A 25615-nucleotide genomic window follows, 5' to 3' on the forward strand; every position below is an offset into this window, starting at 1 on the left:
AAAAAAATACGCCAACATTTTAGAGCATTTCCTTTTTACAGATTTACAATCCTTTAAAAGGAAACAATAGCTGTATTTTAAATGCTCAGCAATGCCTTTGAAATACCAATTAAAGTATTTTTGTCTAGCTGTTTGCTCTTGCAGAAACGCTTCTGTTAAGGGTTATCAATGCTAACCTGATTACTTTTAATGTGCTCATGACTCACTGCCAGTGCTACAGAGGCTGCATTTGCCAACTGTGCATATTCAGAGTTCCGTTAAATCACTGGCACTCGGAGCATGTGCCACTATAGCAGCGCAAACCTTTAACAGAGGCATTTTTGGAAAAGCAAGTGTTTAAAATGATATTTGATATTTATTGAGGCATATTTCAGATACTTATTTTATGTGTCTTCTACAAGGGACATTCTTGTGCAAAAATGTCATACTCTGATTCATTAAAGGGATAGTAAACACCAAAAATGTTATTGTTTAAAAAGTTAGATAATCACTTTATTTTATTATTTACCATACCCCAGTTTTGCATAACCAACACTGGTATAGAAATATACTTTTTACCTCTGTATCTAAGCTTCTGCTGACTGCCTCCTTATCTCAGATCTTTTGACAGACTTGGATTTCAGGCAATTAGTGCCGACTCTTAAAACATTTTCTTTCATGATTCAGATAAAGCATGCAAATTTAAGCAACTTCCTAATTTACTCCTATTATCAATTTCTCTTTGTTCTCTTGCTATCTTTATTTGAAAAAGAAGGCATCTAAGCTATTTTTTGGTTCATACGCTGGACAGCACTTGTTTATTGGTGGGTGAATTTATACAACAATCAGCAAGAACAACTCAGGTTGTTCACCAAAAATGGGCCGGCATCTAAACTTACATTCTTGCATTTCAAATAAAGATACCAAGAGAATGAAGAACATTTGATAATAGGAGTAAATTAGAAAGTTGCTTATAATTGCATGCTCTATCTGAATCACAAAATAATTTTTTTTTGGTTCAGACAGTGACCCTTTAAATAACTTCACGTGCATAAACACAGTGTTATCTATATGAAACACATGAACTAACGCCCTCTAGCTGTGAAAAACTGTCAAATGCAGAGGCGGCCTTCAAGAGCTTGGAAATTAGCATATGAGCCTACCTAGGTTTAGCTTTCAACTAAGAATAACAAGAGAACAAAGCAAATTTGATGATAAAAGTAAATGAGAAAGTTGTTTAATTTGGACTTTACTATCCCTTTAATGCTGTATTTCCCCCCCCCCCCAGTAAACTGTTATACCATCTGCACAGAATTAACTGCATTGAAATTGTTCATTTAGGTTTATTCCTGGAACTAGAATAGTTGGCTTTGTTCACTGAAACCACCACCCATGATGAAAATCTGAATGCGTAAGGCCTGCAATGGTTAAACACATAGGGGTCTATTTATTATATGATTTAGCGTATCATGTCCGCCACACATCGATAAATGCCGACAGCATACTGTGCAATGCCGTCCACTACAGATTCGCAGCCAATCAGCCGCTAGCAGGGGGTGTCAATCAACCTGATCGTATTTGATCTGGTTGATTTCTGTCCACCGCCTCAAAGCAGGTGGACAGGTTATGGAGCAGCGGTCTCTAGACCGCTGCGTCATAACTCCTGTTTCCGGCGAGCCTGAAGGCGCGCCAGAAAAACACGGAGCATCAAGCTCCGTACGGAGCTTGATAAATTGACCCCATAGAGTTGGAGATTCATTAAAGGGATAGTAAAGTCCAGTAGGATAAAGGGCTGAATAACAAATTATATGTAAGCTGATTCCAACAGGAGCAGGGGGTCTGCAGTGTTTTCTAAAGAAATGTGCAGAACTTTTACAAAAATCCAATCTTCTCAGTAGGGACTGTTAAAGGGACAGCCAACCATAGAATTGTTATTGTTTTAAAAGATAGATAATCCCTTTATTACCCATTCCCCAGTTTTGCATAACCAACACAGTTATATTAATATACTTTTTACCTCTGTGATTACCTTGTATCTAGGAACCTTCTTCCAGCCCCCTGATCACATGACTGTGACTGTTTATTATCTATTGTCTTAAATTTAGCATTGTGTTGTGCTAGATCTTAAATAACTTTCTGTGCCTGAACACAGTGTTATCTATATGGCCCACGTGTACTTTCTGTCTCTTTGTGTTGAAAAGAGATTTAAAAAGCATGTGATAAGAGGCAGCCCTCAAATGCTTAGAAATTAGCATATGAGCCTACCTATGTTTAGTTTAAACTAAGAATACCAAGAGAAAAAAGCAAATTTGATGATAAAAGTAAATTGGAAAGTTGATTAAAATTAAAAGTCCTATCTGAATAATGAAAGTTTAATTTATACTTGACTGTCCCTTTAACTAGCTTGCAATATTTGTCAGGATTACATTTTAATTGATTGGATAGAAAATAATCTTTTAAACAACTTTCCAGTTTACTTCTATTATCAATTTTGCTTAGTTCTCTTTATGGTATCTTTTGTTAAAGAGTTATCCTGGGTGAGCTCAGGAGCGTGCACATTTCTTAAGCCATCTGTCATCATTGTTTGCAACATTATTTATAGTAATGCTATACATAGTCACAAACACTGCTGCCATAGACTTCTATAGACATTTGAACACTCCTAAGCTTTAATCAGCCAAATACCAAGAGAACAAAGAAAATATAATATAAAATATGATAGAAGTAAATTAGAAAATCACATGCTGTAGCTGAATCATAAAAGTTTAATTCTGTATTCATTGTCCCTTTAATCAGAATTTATTCCACTATTTTGAATGTTCACACTGGCAATAATTCTTATGCCTTTATATTTTATTTAAATGTATGTAAAACAACATATGTGTGTGTGTGTGTATATAAATATATATATATATATATATATATATATATATATATATATATATATATATATATATAAATTATTATTATCGGTTATTTGTAGAGCGCCAACAGATTCCGCAGCGCTAAATATATATATATATATATATACACACACATACACACACACACACACACACACACACACACACACTCTCTCACACACACACACACACACACACACACACACACACACACACACACACACACAGAGAAGCACACTCACAGGCACAAACAACTGGCTCAATACTATTGTTAGCCTGTTCTATGGTGATTTACAACCTGGGTGCAGCTTCTTTTAACCCAGTAATGCTTTTCACAGAGAAGAACTTTCCTTTAGTATATCAGTCTGATCCTGCCTATTACGGTCAGTCCAGCGCCGAAATACCAGGCAATTCCTCTCTGAACAAGGAACACAGCAACCCCAGACGATCGTTTCGGGCCTTCATTGGGCCTCGTCAGTGAGGTGTAGCCATATTCCTCTAAGCACACTGAGCAAAGAGTCCACGTCTGGTTTCCCCTTTTTCCCATAGGGAGACTAAATACACACAGATATATATAATTTGTAAAGCAAAGTGCACTAACCGGGAAAATTTACTTTTTATTCGTGAATGTTTATTCGTGAACTTTTATTATTATTATTATTATTTTTTAAAATAATAATTGTTTGAACTTTTGCAAGAAACTACATAATACAAAATTGTATAAAATAATAATGGGTCATCTGCCAAATCCAAAAGACCATATTCACCTACATTTGAGGCAAGACTAAGCCTTGGATTGGTAAATCTTCCATGTCCCGGGGCCTACGAGAGGGAAGCCTAAGTCTACCAGACTTTTTACATTGTTACATGTTTGGTGGAGCTGTATGTTTTGAAGACAGCTCAGTGAAGACATTTTTTCACCTCTTGTTTGATGCCACTTTCCAAATGACTCTCACACTGGCTTTACTGGGCTTAAAACCTAAATTACCTTGTGTGTTCAGAACACGCCTTTTGCAAATAGTGCTGAATGGAGCATACTCTGTGATAGCCAGACAATGAAAATCACCTCAACCACCCACCCTTCAGCCATGTTTAGACAGACTAGCAGAAGTATTCAACCAAAGAAATAAAATTGATCATTTACATGCTGTCAAGTTTTATTGCACCCAGGCTTTACAGACCCATCAGCATCACTCCACTCCTTCTCAGAATCCCACAGACACAGCATAACCTCCTGTCAGGCTGACCCCACCATCCCCCCTTCCTCCTACCCCCTTTTTTTACTATACTATCCCCCCTCCACTCTATTCTCTCTTGTAAACCAGCTTCCTAATTATTTAGTCTCCTCTAGCTATCTTTACTCCTCTGTATTCCCCACTTAGGGGGCGATTTATCAAGCTGAGGTGGACAGGAGTACACATACGCGCCCCTGTCCACCATAGCTCGCCTCTGACGGGCTGAATTCCCCTGGCAGAATTCAGCATTGCACATGAGTGCTATTTTGCACTTGCATGCAATCCCTCCCCCTGCCCGTGCACAGCTTATCATGCACGGGCAGGAGCTATCAGTCTCCCAGGTCAGAAGAGGCCGGGATGATTGAAATTCACCACCTTAGAGGTCTGGTGACAGCTGCTTGTTAAATACAGCGTGCAGGATCTCTTGTGAAAACCTGCAGTCGTAGGGGGTCGAAAGGCTTGCGAAGCCTTTGATAAATCGACCCCTATGTATATAGATCCTTATTCCTACTTATTACCAGTCATTATGTGAATCCTTTGTGATCATTTTTGATGTGGGTCCTTACCACACTGATCCAGTGTGGTCTTTGACACTTTGTCAACAACAAATCTGTGTTGATTAAGTGGAAGGAAGTAGTTTCTTATAGCTAACCCTGGCTGCCGGTACAATCAGCCTTTGTAGATTTAAAGAGACTTTATGGAAGCAGAAACCTGAGACAAGGTTAACCATATCAAATAGGAGAATTATTCACTGTTAGAACAACAGCACTGTTTAAATATGTTTACACACAGACATACACACACACACACACACACACACATACACACACACACACACACATACACACATACACACACACATACACATACATACACACACACACACACACACACACACACACACACACATATATATATATATATATATATATATATATATATATATATATATATATATACAGCCCTTTCAAATGATTTGTATGCTTTAAAATAAGTATACGTTAAAACTTTAGCCTTTATTTTTCTATTAATTATAAAAGAAAAAAAAATGATGAGCCAAGTTAGCTGCAGCCTTTGTTAAAGGTACAGTTTACACCAATTTTCATATAACTGCATGTAATAGACACTACTATAAAGAAGAATATGCACAGATACTGATCTAAAGTTTAGCACTGTGGATGAGGTTAGGCTGGGACACCCAGTGAAAGGGGTTGGAAAACCAGGAAGAGCAGACACCCCCCCCCCCTTCCCTGCATATGAAAAGACATTTTAGACAAACAGGAGCCAGCAGTAGTCTGTAAATGATCTTATACATCTGTCATTCTGGGGCTTGGTTGGCAGTCTGAAAATCAGCACAGTGTTATTAAAAAATAAGTAAAACTATACATTGTTACCAAAACACTCCCAGATGAGCTATATAAATGGATCATCTGCAAAACATTTATGCAAATTAAAATCTAGTTTACAAATAAATTTACCTGTTAAAAAAAGGAGTTTCTGTTTTAAAAATGATTTGCTTCTAGTTTCAAATTACTGAGGCGGCAACAAAATTCACTTTTGCCATCAGAAGGTTTTTTTTTAGAAAAAATACATTTTAGCATAGAAACCTTGTGTAAACTTATAATTATAGCTGTACATTGTATTGAACAAGACTGGGCAGAGTATATACAGCTATTGCATAGTTTGCATTCTTATCATAGCTCACATCTTAGTAAAAATTACAATATATACATGAAGAAAGTTTAGACAAGCAAGAGAAATATGTATTTGCATATGCAAGTCAGTGAGACATAGAAATATATACATTTGTCTGTCAAGACCAAAAGGGGCATCACAGAGGGCTGAAACGTTGCCTGTTAATTTTTGTACGTCAATAAAAAAAAATGTTATGAGCAAGTCATAAAAATGCCAATGTATTTTTGGATATAATATATGTATATCTATCTGTTTGTCTATAAACTGCAATTAGTCCTTAAGGACTGACTGCTCACTGGCTGATATACATATCTCACACAGCTTTACTTAGAGGGATGGTCAAGTCAAAATTAAACTATTAAACTTTCATGATCCAGATAGAGCATGCAACTTTAAGCAACTTTTTAATTTACTCCGATTATCAATTTTTCTTGGTATCTTTATTTTTTTAAAAATGGAATGTAAGATTAAAAGCCGGCCCATTTTTGGTTCATCACCTAGGAAGCGCTTGCTGATTGGTTCTAAATGTAGCCATCCAATCAGCAAGCGCTTCCCAGTTGCTGAACCAAAAATGAGCCAGCTTCTAAGCTTACATTCCAGCTTTTTTTTAAATAAAGATACCAAGAGAACGAAGAAAAATTGATAATAGGAGTAAATTAGAAAGTTGCTTAAAATTGTATGCTCTATCTGAATCATGAAAGTTTTTTTTGACTAGACTATCCATTTAAATGTGCCTTTTAATAGAACGCGTCTGTGTTTTCACTGTTATGGAGACAGACTTGAAACAATACAAATGGGAAGCGATCTTCATGAACAGACTGTATCTGGTGTATGAGATGTTGATGCTGCTGGAGCACTTAGAGCAAGCATGTCAAACATGTGACACAAGTTCCAAAACCGTAACTCCTAACCTTCACATACTTCACTAGTATTCTAAAGTGCTTTTTTAATTATGTGCCTGGGGATTGCTGACCTTAAAAGGGAGTGTGGGTGTCAGGGGGCAAGAGAACTGCTTGTTAAAAATGTGAGAAAATACCATTAAAATACATTCCCATATATTACAAAAAAAAAAACTACTTTGTTTATTTTAAAGTTCCACAATGCCAATTTCACTTTGAGAAATAGGTTGTGATTAGATGAAATGAAGCTATTAAAATTTGGGATTAATACTTTTGGCTTTGACTTGTCTGTAATAGAGGAGTCTCAATTAAAGCCAAATTTAAAGGGATAAATTGGTCAGAACTGAAATGTGCATGGATCCATTTCAATTTTAAATAGAAGCATTTTGCCAATAAACTTCCATTAGCAAAACTGTTTCTAGTAAAAGTTATTACTGTTTTTCACCTGTATCACCTGTGTCTTCAGAGACACAATACACAATACCAGGATCTCTCTGAGCTTGAAAACTGGTGCACAGTCCTTCACCGCATATGAGCGTTTGCCTCTGAAAGACAGCAATGATTTTTACTAGAGGCATTTTTTGCTAATGGAAGTATATTAAACCAATGTTATCTTGTACATTTCAGTGTTGACCTTTCTATCTCTTTAAGCTTTGAAGGGACACTCAAGTCAAAATTAAACTTCATGACTCAGATAGAGCATGCAATTTTAAACAACTTTCCAATTTACTTCCATTAACAAAATGTGCATAGTCTTTTTATATTTACACTTTTTGAGTCACAAACTCCTACTGAGCATGTGCAAGAATTCACAGCATATACGTATATGAATTTGTGATTGGCTGATGGGTGTCACATGATACAGGGGGAGTGGAAATAGACATAACTGCAATTTATTTAACAAAAATCTACTACTCATTTGAAGTTCAGACTAAGGGGCCTAGTTATCAAGCCGTCAACCTCAAATACGCTGGAATTCCGCAGCGTATTTGTGGCGAGGCTGATTCGCCTTAGTTATCAAAGGCTCGAGACCGGCAAAAGTAGAATTTTGTGACGTAAACTTCGATCCACCGGACTCAGTCCGACACAGATCGATTCTTACGTCACTCCAGATGTTCCGCACACAAGTGCGGCACAATCTCACTACTTTTGCTAGTTATCAAAAAACTAGCAGGTACGCTCGGCACTTTTCCGGCCCAGCGTACCTGGTTTTCAAACCGCCACCCCTGGAGGCGGCGGATCCCATAGGAATCAATGGGAGTCTGACCATAGCGAAAGTACAAGTTCGCTGCTGACAGACATCCCATTGATTCCTATGGGAGCTGTCTACACCTAACACCCTAACATGTACCCCGAGTCTAAACACCGCTAATCTGACCCCCCCTACACCGCCGCAACTAAAAAAAGTTATTACCCCCTAAACCGCCGCTCCCGGAGCCCACCGCAAGCTACTCTATACATATTAACCCCTAAACCACCGCTCCCGGAGCCCACCGCAACTATAATAAATGTATTAACCCCTAAACCGCCGCTCCCTGAACCCGCCGCAACCTATATTAAATGTATTAACCCCTATCCTGCCCCCCCTACACCGTCGCCACCTATAATAAATTTATTAACCCCCTAATCTGCCCCCCCTACACCGTCGCCACCTATAATAAATTTATTAACCCCTATCCTGCCCCCCACTACGCCGCCGCCACTGTAATAAAATTATTAACCCCTAAACCTAAGTCTAACCCTAACGCCCCCCTAACTTAAATATTAATTAAATAAATCTAAATAAATTAACTCTTATTAACTAAATGAATCCTATTTAAAACTAAATACTTACCTTTAAAATAAACCCTAATATAGCTACAATATAAATAATAATTATATTCTAGCTATCTTAGGATTTATATTTATTTTACAGGTAACTTTCAATTTATTTTAACCATGTACAATAACTTTTAAATAGTTATTAACTATTTAATAGCTTACCTAGCTAAAATAAAGAGAAATGTACCTGTGAAATAAATCCTAACCTAAGTTACAATTACACCTAACACTACACTATACTTTAATAAATTATTCCTATTTAAAAATAAATACTTACCTGTAAAATAAACCCTAAGATAGCTACAATGTAATTAATAATTATATTATAGCTATCTTAGGATTTATATTTATTTTACAGGTAACTTTGTATTTATTTTAGCTAGTTAGAATAGTTATTAAATAGTTATTAACTATTTAATAACTACCTAGCTAAAAGAAATACAAAATTACCTGTAAAATAAATCCTAACTTAAGTTACAATTAAACCTAATACTACACTATCATTAAATTAACTAAATAAACTACCTACAAAGAACTACAATGAAATACAATTACATAAACTAACTAAAGTACAAAAAATAAAAAAAGCTAAGTTACAAAAAATAAAAAAGTAAGTTACAAACATGTTAAAAATATTACAACAATTTTAAGATACTTACACCTAATCTAAGCCCCCTAATAAAATAACAAACCCCCCCAAAATAAAAAAAATCCCTACCCTATTCTAAATTAAATAAATTTCAAAGCTCTTTTACCTTACCAGCCCTTAAAAGGGCCATTTTGTGGGGGCATGCCCCAAAAAGTTCAGCTCTTTTGCCTGTAAAAGAAAAATACAACCCCCCCCAACATTAAAACCCACCACCCACATACCCCTAATCTAACCCAAACCCCCTTACAAAAACCTAACACTAATCCCCTGAAGATCATCCTACCTTGAGTCGTCTTCACTCAGCCGAGCCACCGATGGAACTGAAGAGGACATCCGGAGCGGAAGAAGTTAATCCTCCAAGCGGCGCTGAAGAAATCTTCCATCCGATGAAGTCATCATCCAGGCGGCGCTGAAGAAGTCTTCGATCCGGCCGATGTCATCTTCAAAGAGGCGCTGAAGTGGTCTTCTATCCGGGTGAAGTCATCTTCCAAGCCGGGTCTTGAATCTTCCTTCCGCCGACGCGGAACCACCTTCTTCACCGACGGACTACGACGAATGACGGCTCCTTTAAGGGACGTCATCCAAGATGGTGTCCCCTCAATTCCGATTGGCTGATAGGATTCTATCAGCCAATCGGAATTAAGGTAGGAAAAATCTGATTGGCTGATGGAATCAGCCAATCAGATTGAGCTTGCATTCTATTGGCTGTTCCGATCAGCCAATAGAATGCGAGCTCAATCTGATTGGCTGATTGGATCAGCCAATCGGATTGAACTTGAATCTGATTGGCTGATTCCATCAGCCAATCAGATTTTCCTACCTTAATTCCGATTGGCTGATAGAATCCTATCAGCCAATCGGAATTGAGGGGACGCCATCTTGGATGACATCCCTTAAAGGAGCCGTCATTCGTCGTAGTCCGTCGGTGAAGAAGGTGGTTCCGCGTCGGCGGAAGGAAGATTCAAGACCCGGCTTTGAAGATGACTTCGCCCGGATAGAAGACCTCTTCAGCGCCTCTTTGAAGATGACATCGGCCGGATCGAAGACTTCTTCAGCGCCGCTTGGAGGATTAACTTCTTCCGCTCCGGATGTCCCTCTTCAGTTCCATCGGTGGCTCGGCTGAGTGAAGACGACTCAAGGTAGGATGATCTTCAGGGGATTAGTGTTAGGTTTTTGTAAGGGGGGTTTGGGTTAGATTAGGGGTATGTGGGTGGTGGGTTTTAATGTTGGGGGGGTTGTAATTTTTCTTTTACAGGCAAAAGAGCTGAACTTTTTGGGGCATGCCCCCACAAATGGCCCTTTAAGGGCTGGTAAGGTAAAAGAGCTTTGAAATTTATTTAATTTAGAATAGGGAAGGGATTTTTTTTATTTTGGGGGGGTTTGTTATTTATTAGGGGGCTTAGATTAGGTGTAAGTAGCTTAAAATTGTTGTAATATTTTTAACATGTTTGTAACTTACTTTTTTATTTTTTGTAACTTAGCTTTTTTTATTTTTTGTACTTTAGTTAGTTTATGTAATTGTATTTAATTGTAGTTATTTGTAGGTAGTTTATTTAGTTAATTTAATGATAGTGTAGTATTAGGTTTAATTGTAACTTAAGTTAGGATTTATTTTACAGGTAATTTTGTATTTCTTTTAGCTAGGTAGTTATTAAATAGTTAAAGGGACACTGAACCTATTTTTTTTTTTCTTTCATGATTCGTATAAAGCATGAGATTTTAAGCAACTTTCTAATTTACTCCCATTATCAATTTTTCTTCGTTCTCTTGCTATCTTTATTTCAAAAGCAGGAATGTAAATCTTAGCAGCCAGCCCATTTTAGGTTCAGCACCATGGATAGCGCTTGCTTATTTGATGCTTTCATTTACCCTCCAATAAGCAAGCATAACCCAGGTTCTCAAGCAAAAATGGGACAGCTCCTATGCATCAGATTCCTGCTTTTCAAATAAAGATAGCAAGAAAACAAAGAAAATTTGATAATAGGAGTAAATTAGAAAGTTGCTTAAAATTGCATGCTCTATCTGAATCATGAAAGAAAAATTTTGGGTTTCGTGTCCCTTTAATAACTATTTAATAACTATTCTAACTAGCTAAAATAAATACAAAGTTACCTGTAAAATAAATATAAATCCTAAGATAGCTATAATATAATTATTAATTACATTGTAGCTATCTTAGGGTTTATTTTACAGGTAAGTATTTATTTTTAAATAGGAATAATTTATTAAAGTATAGTGTAGTGTTAGGTGTAATTGTAACTTAGGTTAGGATTTATTTCACAGGTACATTTCTCTTTATTTTAGCTAGGTAAGCTATTAAATAGTTAATAACTATTTAATAGTTATTGTACATGGTTAAAATAAATTGAAAGTTACCTGTAAAATAAATATAAATCCTAAGATAGCTAGAATATAATTATTATTTATATTGTAGCTATATTAGGGGTTTATTTTAAAGGTAAGTATTTTAGTTTTAAATAGGATTCATTTAGTTAATAAGAGTTAATTTATTTAGATTTATTTAATTAATATTTAAGTTAAGGGGGGGGTTAGGGTTAGACTTAGGTTTAGGGGTTAATCATTTATTACAGTGGCGGCGGCGGCGTAGTGGGGGGCAGGATAGGGGTTAATAAAATTTATTATAGGTGGCGACGGTGTAGGGGGGGCAGATTAGGGGTTAATAAATTTATTATAGGTGGCAACGGTGTAGGGGGGGGCAGGATAGGGGTTAATAGGTTTAATATAGGTTGCGGCGGGTTCATGGAGCGGCGGTTTAGGGGTTAAACTATTTATTTAGTTGCGGAGAGGTGCGGGATCAGCAGGATAGGGGTTAATAATTTTATAATAGAGGGCGACGGTATAGGGGGGGCAGGATAGGGGTTACTAGGTATAATGTAGGTGGCAGCGGTGTCCGGGAGCGGCGGTTTAGGGGTTAATACATTTATAAGACTTGCGGCAGGGTCTAGGAGCAGCGGTTTAGGGGTTAATACATTTATAAGACTTGCGGCAGGGTCTAGGAGCGGCGGTTTAGGGGTTAATACATTTATAAGAGTTTGCGGCAGGGTCTAGGAGCGGCGGTTTAGGGTTGGGTAACTTTATTTAGTTGCGGGGGGGCTCCGGGGGCGCCGGTATAGGGGGTAGAACAGTGCAGTTTAGTGTGAGTGCTTAGTGACAGGCTAGCAATAAAGCTGGGAAAAAGCCGAAGGGCCAGCGAGATCGGATGAGTTGATAACTGTCACAGTCCGCTGCTCATCGCCCCGCGGCTTTTTGACAGCTTTATTTGATAACTTAGGCGTAATTTTTTCAGGTCCGCGGCGGCGAAGGTAGGCGAGCTTAGGCGGACGTATTGGGCCGGCGAAGCCAGAAAAGTAGACGGCTTGATAACTACCCCCCGACGTGCTATTCCATTGTCTTCTTATCAGGCCTTTGTTGATTATGCAAATCTACAGTGTTGACTGGTCCTTTAATGATTCAGTAAAAGCAGCCAATTTTATACAACCCTGCTCTCATTATCAAATTGTACAAACCTTCTGAGGCAGGAGCTCCTGATTGGCTGATGGCTGTCACATGATACAGGAAGGGAATTTTGGAAAGTGTCAGAAACAAATCTACAGCTGCATTTCAGTTTCAAATAGAAACATTTGTTGTAATATACATGTATTTTTACCAATGCATGCGTATTGCAAATGCAATTCATCTATGTGCATTTAAATTTTGACTGGAATTTCCCTTTAAATTCAGACTAAGTGCTATTGCATTGTTTATTATGCATTTGCTTATTATGAAATTCTACTTTATTCAATGGTCCTTTAATGTATATGTGTGTATTTATTTATTTAGAAAAGTTTCTCTTTAGATAAATATCCCCCCCCCCCGTGGAAAAAAAAGCATAATAATAGTTTGTGATTAAAAGAAGGGACGCACAGCAGAATGTTCTTACAGGCGGCGCATTATACTGTAACATTTGTAGTTTCCGTGACTAGTTATACCAGATTCAGAAAACTAAAAGTAGGGTAAATTGCTTATTCATATTTATTTTTTAACCTGGATTTGCTCATTGAAACCACCAAGACAATTCAAATGAACCTGCAGGTCGAGCAGGTCTGATTAGCTTTTCTCTTTATCTCTATATACACAAATGTCAATACTTCGGTACTAAAATTCTAATTATGGGTAGACATTTCAGTGAGCAAAACCAACCATTTTGATTACAAGGATACATTTAAATAAGCAATTTCCATTACATTTAATATTATGTACCTGGTATAAAAAGTAATCTGAACACATTAAAGGGATATAAAACAACTCTTGCTTTTGTGTAAAAAAAATAATAATTGTGTTTTGTCTAACGCTACCTAGAGAAGCCAAAAGTAAATATTTACAACCTAGTGTTTCAAAATGCTGAAATATTGCCTAAAGCAGTTATTTGATTTGCAGCATTCGCAGGTTCTAAAATTTGTATTTTGGCCTCTCTAGGGAGCATGGGACAAGCATAATTATTTGACAAAAGCAAAAAGTGTTTAATGACCTTTTAAAGGGACAGTCTACACTAAAGTTGTTATTGTTTAAACAGATAGATAATGCCTTTACTTCCCATTGCCCAGCTTTGCACAACCAACATTGATATATAAATAAACTTTATAACATTTAAACCTCTAAATTTCTTCCTGTTTCTAAGCTACTACAGACAGCCTCTTAATCATATGTTTTTTTATTTGCTTTTCAAAACAGGAGACTGCTAGTTCATGCGGGCCATATAGATAACTTTGTGTTAATGCTCGAGGAGTTATTTAAGATTTAGCACAACACAATACTAAATGCAAGTCAATAGATATTAAAAACAAAAAAGTCATGTGATCTGGGAGCTGTCAGAAGATGCTTAGACACAAAGTAATCACAGAGGTAAAAAGTATATTAATATAACTGTTGGTTGTGCAAAACTGGGGAATGGGTAATAAAGGGATAATCTATCTTTTAAAACAATAACAATTCTATTGTAGACTGTCCCTTTAAGAGGAATACAAATTCAGGGTACAGTGTCCATTTAACTACTAGAGTCTGACTTGCAAGTCGATAATACGTAAATATTTTCTTCCTGTGTTTATACTCATTTTTCCCCTTTTTTTTATAGGATGGGGGTGAAAGCTTTGCAGTGTTTCCCCTGGTATGGGAGAAGAAAAGAAAGAAAGAGGAAGAAGAGTGAAGAAGGTATTTATAACTGAACTATACTGTCCTCCTGTCCAACAATGTTTACTCCCTTGTTCTGCTGATTTTTTCACCTTTTCCTTTTAACCTTTTCAAAATCAAGAATTTAACTTACTAGTTAATCGGCACTGTTGTTACAGCTCTAGAATTGTACAATCCTACTGTGGGCGGAGTTCTTTATTCACATTACCGGTACAATAACCCTAAATAATAGCTAAATTATCCCTTTAATTTGTAATTGATTTTAATTGATTTTAATAAATGTTATGAGAAGTGATCTGGATTCCTGAGAGAAAGCTGTTTTCTTTGAGCTAACGTAGCGCAGAAGAGTGTGTGTACCTGTAGCTATCTATATATAGGATTGATTACTTTGTAACAGTATTGCACTATGATCCTGTGTTTCTACTTTTCTTTTGAGGATTGAAGACAACTGTGGATTAATTTACATAAAAGGACTCTTATTTTGATTTGATAAATTAGTAAACTGTGTGTAATTAACACTTTTTATTGCTGTATTCCTTCTTTTATAGAGGTCAAAGGTCTTTATTTGCTTTAGGGACATGAAACCCAAATTTTTTTCTTTCCTGATTCAGATAGCGAATACAATTTTAAACAACATTCCAATTTACTGCTATTATCTAATTTGCTTCATTCTTTAGATATCCTTTGTTGAAGAAATAACAGTAGTGTACATGAGTGAGCCAATCACATGAGGCATCTATGTGCAGCCACCGATCAGCAACTACTGAGCCTATTTAGATATGCTTTTCAACAAATTATATCAAGAGAATGAAGCAAATGAGATAATAGAAGTAAATTGGAAAGTTCTTTAAAATTGCATGCCCTTTCTAAATCATCAAATAATTGTTTTTGGGATTCACGTCCCTTTAAATGCAAGCAAGAGTGCAATAATAAAATTCTCCACCACATACCAGTAGGTATGGGTGAATGTGTCGAAAGTACAATTAGTTTGGTTGAACCAAAAGTCCTCTGGACACTCGTTTTGGACAAACGAATGTAAATAAGGATGAAACCCCCTTATAATTTTTTATTTTATATTAAGTTTTTAAAATAGTACAGCATGAAAAATATTTTATAAATAGTATTATTGCATAATTATATATATATATATAGTATATATTTATATATGTTTTAAGGAGTACAGGTGTTTCGTACAACATGTAAGAATAGAGAGTGACCCAACTGTAGCATCTCAGGATATAGAGAAATGCATAAAAACGTGCATGTTGCTTAAAATATTAACCAGCTTTATGCAGATAATATAAATGTCAACATATCTAGGCCTGGAGAAATGATCAAAAATGTACATATTACGTGAGAATATTAGTTAACTTCAAATTAATCATATATGTGTCACATACAAACAATCAGCGTATAAAGCACTTGAATTTGGGTCTTAACAACATATGTAAAAACACTTGTATATAAGTTGCTACAATAATGCTCAGAAATGTGTATGTTGCCTTAAGAACAATAATCAGCTTCAGACTAAACCAGTATACATGTCAACATATAAATAGCATTATAGCATATCCAGGTATGGAAAAAAAATGCTCAGAAGTGCATATATTACCTAAGGCCTAGATTTGGAGTTTTGTCGGTAAAGACCCGCGTAGCTAACGCCGGCTTTTTTCTCGGCCGCAACCATAAAAATAACTCTGGTATTGAGAGTCCACATAAAGGCTGATTAGGCTCCAAAAAAGGAGCGGTAGAGCATATTTAACGCAGCTTCAACTCTCGATACCAGAGTTGCTTACGCAAGCGGCCAGCCTCAAAAAATGTGCTTGTGCACGATTCTCCCCATAGAAAACAATGGGGCTGTTTGAGCTGAAAAAAACCTAACACCTGCAAAAAAGCCGCGTTCAGCTCCTAACGCAGCCCCATTGTTTGCTATGCGGAAACAACTTCCTACGTCTGCACCTAACACTCTAACATGTACCCCGAGTCTAAAGACCCCTAACCTTACACTTATTAACCCCTAATCCTGCCGCCCCCGCTATCGCTGACCCCTGCATATTATTATTAACCCCTAATCTGCCGCTCCGTAAACCACCGCTACTTACATTATCCCTATGTACCCCTAATCTGCTGCCCTAACCATCGCCGACCCCTATATTATATTTATTAACCCCTAATCTGCCCCCCCACAACGTCGCCTCCACCTGCCTACGCTTATTAACCCCTAATCTGCCGACCGGACCTGAGCGCTACTATAATAAAGTTATTAACCCATAATCCGCCTCACTAACCCTATTAATAAATAGTATTAACCCCTAATCTGCCCTCCCTAACATCGCCGACACCTAACTTCAATTATTAACCCCCTAATCTGTCCGACTGGAAGCTCACCGCTATTCTAATAAATGTATTAACCCCTAAAGCTAAGTCTACCCTAACACTAACACCCCCCTAAGTTAAATATAATTTACATCTAACGAAATTAATTATCTCTTATTAAATAAATTATTCCTATTTAAAGCTAAATACTTACCTGTAAAATAAATCCTAATATAGCTACAGTATAAATTATAATTATATTATAGCTATTTTAGGATTAATATTTATTTGACAGGCAACTTTGTAATTATTTTAACCAGGTACTAGCTACCTAGTTAAAATAATTACAAAATTACCTGTAAAATAAATCCTAACCTAAGTTACAATTAAACCTAACACTATACTATCATTAAATTAATTAAATAAAATACCTACAATTACCTAAATTAAACCTAACACTACACTATCAATAAATTAATTAAATAAAATACCTACAATTACCTACAATTAAACCTAACACTAACACTATCAATAAATAAATTAAATACAATTCCTACAAATAACTACAATGAAATAAACTAACTAAAGTACAAAAAATAAAAAAGAACTAAGTTACAAAAAAAAAAAAAAAATATTTACCAAACATAAGAAAAATTATTACAACAATTTTAAACTAATTACACCTACTCTAAGCCCCCTAATAAAAATAACAAAGACCCCCAAAATAAAAAATGCCCTACCCTATTCTAAATTAATGCCAATCAGATTGAGCTTGCATTCTATTGGGCTGTTCCGATCAGCCAATAGAATGCAAGCTCAATCTGATTGGCTGATTGGATCAGCCAATCGGATTGAACTTGATTCTGATTGGCTGATTCCATCAGCCAATCAGAATATTCCTACCTTAATTCTGATTGGCTGATAGAATCCTACTCAGCCAATCGGAATTCGAGGGACGCCATCTTGGATGACGTCCCTTAAAGGAACCGTCATTTGGCCTAGTAGGCGTCGGGAGAAGAGGATGTTCCGCGTCGGATGGAAGATGATGGCTCCCGAAGAAAGAAGATTGAAGATGCGTTGATAGAAGACCTTCATCCGGATCATGGACCTCTTCAGCTCCCGCTTGGATGAAGACTTCATCCGGATCATGGACCTCTTCAGCTCCCGCTTGGATGAAGACTTCAGCCGGATCATGGACCTCTTCAGCCCCCCGCTTGGGCTTGGAATCAGGGACATCGGAGGAGCTCTTCAGGACGGATCGGTGGACCTGGTATGGTGAAGATAAGGTAGGAAGATCTACAGGGGCTTAGTGTTAGGTTTATTTAAGGGGGGTTTGGGTTAGATTAGGGGTATGTGGGTGGTGGGTTGTAATGTTGGGGGGGGTATTGTATGTTTTTTTTTTTTACAGGCAAAAGAGCTGAACTTCTTGGGGGCATGCCCCGCAAAGGGCCCCTGTTCAGGGCTGGTAAGGTAAAAGAGCTTTGAACTTTAGTAATTTAGAATAGGGTAGGGCATTTTTTTATTTTGGGGGTCTTTGTTATTTTATAGGGGCTTAGAGTAGGTTGTAATTAGTTTAAAAATTGTTGTAATATTTTTCTTATGTTTGTAAATATTTTTTTATTTTTTGTAACTTAGTTCTTTTTTATTTTTTGTACTTTAGTTAGTTTATTTCATTGTAGTTATTTGTAGGAATTGTATTTAATAAATTTATTGATAGGTGTAGGTGTTAGGTTTAATTGTAGGTAATTGTAGGTATTTTATTTAATTAATTTAATGATAGTATAGTGTTAGGTTTAATTGTAACTTAGGTGTAGGATTTATTTTACAGGTAATTTTGTACTTATTTTAACTAGGTAGCTATTAAATAGTACTTAACTATTTAATAGCTATTGTACCTGGTTAAAATAATTACAAAGTTGCCTGTAAAATAAATATTAATCCTAAAATAGCTACAATGTAATTATAATTTATATTGTAGCTATATTAGGATTTATTTTACAGGTAAGTATTTATCTTTTAAATAGGAATAATTTATTTAAATAAGAGTTAATTAATTTCGTTAGATTCAAATTATATTTAATTTAGGGGGGTGTTAGTGTTAGGGTTAGGACTTAGCTTTAGGGGTTAATACATTTATTAGAATAGCGGTGAGCTCCAGTCGGCAGATTAGGGGTTAATAAGTGTAGGCAGGTGGAGGCGACGTTGAGGGGGGCAGATTAGGGGTTAATAAATATATATTAGGGGTCGGCGGTTGTTAGTGGCAGCAGATTAGGGGTACATAAGGATAATGTAGGTGGGCGGCGCTTTGCGGTCGGCAGATTAGGGGTTAATTATTGTAGGTAGCTGGCTGCGATGTTGTGGGGGGCAGATTAGGGGTTAATAAATATAATATAGGGGTCGGCGGTGTTAGGGGCAGCAGATTAGGGGTACATAAGGATAATGTAGGTGGCGGCGCTTTGCGGTCGGCAGATTAGGGGTTAATTATTGTAGGTAGCTGGCTGCGACGTTGTGGGGGGCAGATTAGGGGTTAATAAATATAATATAGGGGTCGGCGGTGTTAGGGGCAGCAGATTAGGGGTACATAAGGATAACGTAGGTGGCGGCGCTTTGCGGTCGGCAGATTAGGGGTTAATAAGTGTAGGTAGGTGGAGGCGACGTTGTGGGGGGCAGGTTAGGGGTTAATAAATATAATACAGGGGTCGGCAGTGTTAGGGGCAGCAGATTAGGGGTACATAAGTATAACGTAGGTGGCGGTCGGCAGATTAGGGGTTAAAAAATGTAATCGAGTGGCGGCGATGTGGGGGGACCTCGGTTTAGGGGTACATAGGTAGTTTATGGGTGTTAGTGTACTTTAGAGCACAGTAGTTAAGAGCTTTATAAACCAGGGCGTTAGCCCAGAAAGCTCTTAACTACTGACTTTTTTCCTGCGGCTGGAGTTTTGTCCGTTAGATGTCTAACGCTCAGTTCAGACACCACTCTAAATACCGGAGTTAGAAAGATCCCATTGAAAAGATAGGATACGCAATTTACGTAAGGGGGATCTGCGGTATGGAAAAGTCGCGGCTGAAAAGGTGAGCGTTATAGCCCTATTTTGAGTGACTCCAAATACCGGAGTTAGCCTTAAAACCAGCGTTAGGAGCCTCTTAACGCTGGTTTTCACGGCTACCGCCAAACTCCAAATCTAGGCCTAAGATTCTTAGTTGACTTCAGACTGATGTGTACAAGTCAATATAAAAACAGTCAGCGTACAAGCACTTAAGTTTGGGTCTTTACAAAGTATGTAAAAAACTATTATATATAAATTGCTATAATAAGTAGTATGATTATGAATAGACAACAAAGAGAAAGTACTTGTATATATCTAAAAAAATATAGAGCAAAAAATAGGTCCCTCTTCAGTATGGTAGTTTATTAAAGTTGAGTATGTTCCCCTATAAATAGACAGAAATGAAATAAGCTGTGATTTAATGTAGGATTTTAGGGAAAAGTATTAAGTTGTTAAATATAGGCTCCATGTTAAATTATGTTAGATCTTTATGTAATGATTTATTTAGTAAATTAAATTTTTTGCATTTGTTACGAGAGAAACCGCTCTAAGTATTTTTTGGTAGTCAAAAACACCCATATACTATTAGGTGGAGGAAGGCAGCCAGGCAGCGGATTCAAATATATGCTAACTATGGGCAAGGTTTATGGAAGGCTAGTGGAGGGCAACCAGGATTAAGTGTTGCGTTAAAGGGAGAATCTCCAAATTAACTGGGCTGGTTATCCTTAAAGTATGATCCCAAAGTTGAGTAAATGCTTGTTCCAAAAAAAAGTGGTATTTTTTTAAAAGTATATTAAATTTAGATATGTAATAAGTGGGTTGCTAATAAGATGTGAAGAGCATACCAAACTATTTTAGCCATAGCCAGAGCTGACTATGCTCCAGCAGAATAACAGTTGTCCGGTACTATAATAAACTGGGTAAGTTAGGCTGATCCTTAACAGATCTCTATTTACCTGCTATGCATGGAGAAGAGGCAGTATGAGAGATATAGTAACACCCTTGCCATTTGATATTGTCTACACATATAAACCTTCAGAGGGTAATATATTATTTAAGCATATGTAGCTGGGTTATTCTAGAAAAAGGAAAGTTTCAGATGCCTGTGGGTTTTCCAACTTTCTGTTATCATGTATAAGGCATCAGTGCATGGCGACATGGGAGGTTGGTATAAACTATGTGTATGTTTAGAGACATTGCAGTACAGTTAAAGGGACAGTCTACACCAGAATTTGTATTGTTTTAAAAGATAGATAATCCCTTTATTACCCATTCCCCCAGTTTTGCATAACCAACACAGTTATATTAATATACTTTTAACCTCTGTGATTATCTTGTATCTAAGCCTCTGCAAACTGCCCCTTTATTTCAGTTCTTTTGACAGACTTGCATTTTAGCCAATCAGTGCCTGCTCCCAGATAACTTTGCATGCATGAGCATTGTGTTATCTATATGAAAAACATGAACTAACACCCTCTAGTGGTGAAAAACTGTTAAAATGCATTCTGAAAAGAGGTGGCCTTCAAGGTCTAAGAAATTAGCATATGAACCTCCTAGGTTAAGCTTTCAACTAAGAATACCAAGAGAACAAAGCAAAATTGGTGATAAAAGTAAATTGGAAAACTGTTTAAAATGACATGCCCTATCTGAATCATGAAAGTTTATTATGGACTAGACTGTCCCTTTAATAATAGCAGGTAAGAAATAATTTAGTGCTAATAGTTTAATTTAGCTTTGCAGCAGTGTCATAAATGCGTAGCGTATTGTGAGAGAGAAAAAGCATTGTGTGCTGTTAACCTCACTTAGCATATGTATCTCAGGTCCATTCCCATGTCAGGTTTGTAAAACAGTTCCAGAACAGATAAAAAAAAAAAAAAAAAAAAAGAATTGCAGTGTTTAAACTGTTAATAACAATACACATTAGACAATAGCAACTTATGTCTAGCTGTTTTATCTATATATCTATCACCTCAGCTAACCAGTATACATTTTGGGCAGCATCAAAGACGATATGAGTAGAACAACGTTTACAGAAACCTAATCATTAGGTCAGTTGCAAGTTTGCCAATAGCTTAAAAATTAACTATGTCTAACCAACTCCTGCGTTCCAGTGATCGCTCTGCCATCCCATGCCACTGTATAAGAATATTATTTATGGGGAGAAGTGCCGGTATGTAAGGCTCACAAGTAGGTGGCATGACGAATATTCCTTCAATCTCCGGGGACCCTGAAGAGGTATGATCAACTGCCCAGAGTTCAGCAAGCAACATCTTCGCTTTTAACTCGGCGAGATTAGCAGAACCTGGTGGCATGAGCGCTAATTTAGATATGTGGTCAAGTAAGTCTGTGTCATGGAGAAACAATTTGAAGGACGGCTTGATCAACAGCAATACAAGTCGTGTCCCTCCCTGATTCCAGATGGGAACCTCGGCCATAGTACCTCTTGATTCCTGGATCCTGTCAGCTGAGTTAAGTGCAAGTACTGGTCATTCTGCGGTACTGCCATAGTCACTGATCCGCAGTAAATCTATGTTGTGTAGGGCTACGCTTTTTGCTGTGACCTCCTCATTCGCCTCTACGGGACTCCAGAATAGTAGAGAACCGCATCCTTTTGCGCCTCTGATTGGGGTAGTGTGGTGAGCACTGGGGCCCCAAAGCACAACCTCCCACACATCCACCAAAGCAGGTTTAGGATGAATATTTAGATGAGAGATGTAGATGTTCCCGGGTCTCGAAGCCTTCTATCAATTCTTCTAAGGCGGTATGATGTTCCACAAGCATATAGCTCAGTTTCTTTAAGAAACAATGAGCACTCTCCATATTGGTCTTAGGGATCAAGCCTTTAGGCTGTTCTGGAGGGAGACTCGAAGGCTGAGGGGTCTGTATAACTTCACAGCTCATGGGTAGAAGATGGCCGCTGCTCAGGGTCTCCGTTTCTTAACTCAATTCTGCCACACCGATATTTAAATTTGGTGCTCCCCATGTATAAAATTAGAAGTCCAGATAGTCATCAGAGGGTTCCAAAGGGTTTAATCGAAAAATGAATGCCCTCCATAGTCGGTAGTATTTTTCTCAGAGCCGGAGCAATGTGAATGTGCAACCATTCTTGTGTGCTGCTGGCTCTGCCCCCCAAAAAACCCCTTATAAATCATTAAACAAATGTTAGAATGTTTGTATAAACATTTGAAATTCGAAATGAAGGAACAAATGTGTTTAAATTTGTTTCATTTTTGAAAGTTGCAAAATATTCGCCCATCCCTACATACCTGTCCTTCAACTCCAAAGCTTGATAGACAGTAGAATGTTACGAATGTTAAGAATGTTTAAGAAATCTTGTGCATCAGCCTCAATAGTAAAACTTGTAAGACTAAGTTATATCTAGGGATGACATAGTGATAACAAAAGATAGAACCCTCTCTTTTGTGCGCTTGAAATATGTCTGAGGTGGCTAAAATCTGCACTTTAAAGGGAGATTGTACACTAGATTTTTCTTTGCATGAATGTTTTGTATATGATCCCTTAGATAGCCCATCTGGGAGTGTTTTTGTTAAAATGTATAGTTTTGCTTACTTTTAAATAATGTGCTTATTTTAGTCATCCTATTCCAAGCCCCAAAGTTTCAAGATGTATACTGATGTCTACAGACTCCAACTTGCTCCTGTTTGTGTAAAGTATCTTTTCATATGCAGGGGAAGCAGGAGGGGCGGAGTATATGCTCTTCCTGCTTTCTCAGCCCCTTTCACTGGGTGTCCTAGTCTAACCTTATCAACATTGCAAATTTGGGATTTTTAAGTATGTTTGTTTTTTACTGGATTTTTATATAATTATCTGTGCATGTTCTTCTTTATAGTAGTGTCTATTGCTTGCAGTTATATGAAAATTAGTGTATAATGTCCCTTTAACAAAGCTATATGTGCGTCCTTTGCCTGCCTTGTTTGGTAAAGTTTAAACAATGGACATGTATTCCAATTTTATGTTTCACACCCCATTGCAAACTAATAGCCTGAATCCTGCAATGAGATTTTTTTTATGGCTCTACACCCTGCAAAAGAAGCATATCTATGGAAGTCAACCAATCAGCTTCCAGTAGTGCATTATGGACTCCTGAGCCTTCCTAGGTATGTTTTTTAATAAAAATAGAGAATTAAGTAAATTTGATAATATTAAATTAATTTGAAAAGTCACTTAAAGGACCAGTCAACACAGTAGATTTGCATAATCAACAAATGCAACAGATAACAAGGACAATGCAATATCACTTAGTCTGAACTTCAAAATGAGTAGTAGATTTTTTTTTCTGACAATTTTAAAAAGTTGTCTTTTTCCACTCCCCCTGTACCATGTGACAGCCATCAGCCATTCACAAATGCATACACGTACCATGTGATAGAAATCAGCCATTCACAAATGCATACACACTTATTCTTGCACATGCTCAGTAGGAGCTGGTGACTCAAAAAGTTTAAATATAAAAAAAGACTGCACATTTTGTTAATGGAAGTAAATTGGAAAGTTGTTTAAAATGGCATGCTCTATGCTCTAGTTTAATTTTTATTTCCATGCCCCTTTAATACAAGGTTATGTAAAAGCTTTATTCATTACTGTTGTACCCCAAGCTTCCCAAGGTGCCAGCTGCTCTGATATGCATGATTAAGAGCCGAAACGTCAACATTTGTTATGAAAATAAAGGTATAACATTTGAAGACTACTCCTGGTGCTGTGGATTCTTTTGGATATTTATGGATTTGGGAGTGAGCAGTAACCCCCTACCATGTGCACCTATACTGAAAGTGGAGAGTTATTGCACAGGCCAGGCCATATAAGACAAGGATGCACCTATACAAAAATGGAAAAAAATACTGTGTTTTTGGGTGGGAATTAAAACAATATCCTATACCCCTTTAGAAGAAATGTTGCTTGTGCGCCTACTTCAGGTATGTTTTGTGCCAAACTGAGCACCCTTTTAAGCATATATTTATAAGTGCATATAAAAATATTTTGAAATGCACTTTAATTGTTTATTATGTCCCCTTTTCTGGTAATTTAACTTTGAAAATTGTGGGATTTCCATTCCAATTCCTCACAGCAGATTGAAAAGCAGTGTCCTTTTGTAATTGTTAGGTTACTGTAAACGGTTCAGTTATATTTGTCCCTACTTGGCCTCCTATATAGGAGATAAGAAAGCATTTCATGGGGGTTAATTTTTTGACTGCTAATTAATGGAAATTGCAGTTTGTTTGTTCTTTAAAATATTTTGTATGCACATCTTCCACAATGTAGGAAGTGTAAGAAATTGCAACAGACAATTAAGAATTTAGGCTTTGAGTGATCTAGTATCTTTCCACCCTAAATTAGTAAAAATAGTGATGTTGTTTCCCCCTTCGAATATGGATGTATAACATTTGGTATAATACACCTTCAAATATTAGAACATACAGTTTTAGAATAGAATTGACTTTTTTCCCCAGTTTGATTTATTTTTGTGTCAGATAGGAATAACTGGTCTAAGAGCCTAGCGCTAATGAACTATCTATCTACCAATTACTATGAGTACTATGTACTATGAGTAACAAGAACCCATACAGGATTCTGTAACTGGGTAAAGCTTTCAGAAGATGGATGGTGCCAGTATTGGTCACATGGTGTGTCCTGGGTAGAGCTGGGCAGTCCCTTAAAACTGAGACACCTAGAAGTTGCACGTGAGAAATAGGCCAGACCTACACATGCCAATGCAAGGAGGTTGGAAGGTCTGGTTAAAGGGACAGTTTACTCATAATTTTTCTCCCCTTTAATTTGCTCCCAATGACCCACTTTACAGTACCTGCTGGAATGTATTAAATTGTTTACAAGTATTTCCATTACCCTTATATTGGCTTTTGAAATAA

The 25615-nt window shown here is 37.0% G+C and overlaps 1 long non-coding RNA gene across 1 annotated transcript in view; it reads left to right on the forward strand.

Annotated features, from left to right (window-relative positions):
• Positions 1–25615, forward strand: part of LOC128663810 (uncharacterized) — a 67155-nt gene that overhangs the window by 32832 nt on the left and 8708 nt on the right. The window contains exon 3 of the long non-coding RNA XR_008402899.1: positions 14313–14389. This is a non-coding gene — a long non-coding RNA (uncharacterized LOC128663810). The remainder of the gene's footprint in view (positions 1–14312; positions 14390–25615) is intronic.

This window comes from Bombina bombina, chromosome 6 (assembly GCF_027579735.1).
Source record: "Bombina bombina isolate aBomBom1 chromosome 6, aBomBom1.pri, whole genome shotgun sequence".
Taxonomy (NCBI): Eukaryota; Metazoa; Chordata; class Amphibia; order Anura; family Bombinatoridae; genus Bombina; species Bombina bombina.